The sequence below is a fragment of the Ischnura elegans genome, chromosome 2 (assembly GCF_921293095.1).
Source record: "Ischnura elegans chromosome 2, ioIscEleg1.1, whole genome shotgun sequence".
Classification (NCBI taxonomy): domain Eukaryota; kingdom Metazoa; phylum Arthropoda; class Insecta; order Odonata; family Coenagrionidae; genus Ischnura; species Ischnura elegans.
The window spans coordinates 95216803-95217389 of NC_060247.1; positions in this window are offsets into that span (position 1 = coordinate 95216803).

Genomic DNA, 587 nt, shown 5'->3' on the forward strand with positions numbered 1-587 from the left:
ACTCTCATCGAATAGAACTTTTAATATTTCTTGATAACTTGATAGTTACCTTGCGCAAAATAATGTTAAAAAAACGCTATTCTTAGCCTTCGAAAATCATTATAAACCTTAACACTACTTCCATGAATACGTCGAAATTTCCTATTTACATTGCATACAAGTTGTAAAAAAATACTATGGAACATTTTATTCGTACCAAAAAAGAAAATACCTGATTATTTTTTTCCCATAATGGCCAAAAAAATGCATCCCTCATATTTCAAAGAGAAGATGCACAAAGGGTAAGAAAAAAAGACTGCTGTTCCACAAAATAAAATATATTTGCGACCGGTTTCGATACGGCGTATAATCATCTGAGAGGTGACTTGTGACCTAAGAAATCATTTTATATATGTATATTATATATCGATAAAGTGATTTTATTTTGTGGAACAACTCTCGTCCAGAGCCATTTGACTCACTTCGGGACTTTCTAGGGCCTAATGATCATTGTCATTTAGTGCATGTGTGGACCATATGTATCAGGCATCCTATAATGCAATTTTTTCTCGAAATTTTCACTCATTTTTGCATTCAATGAACAAAGA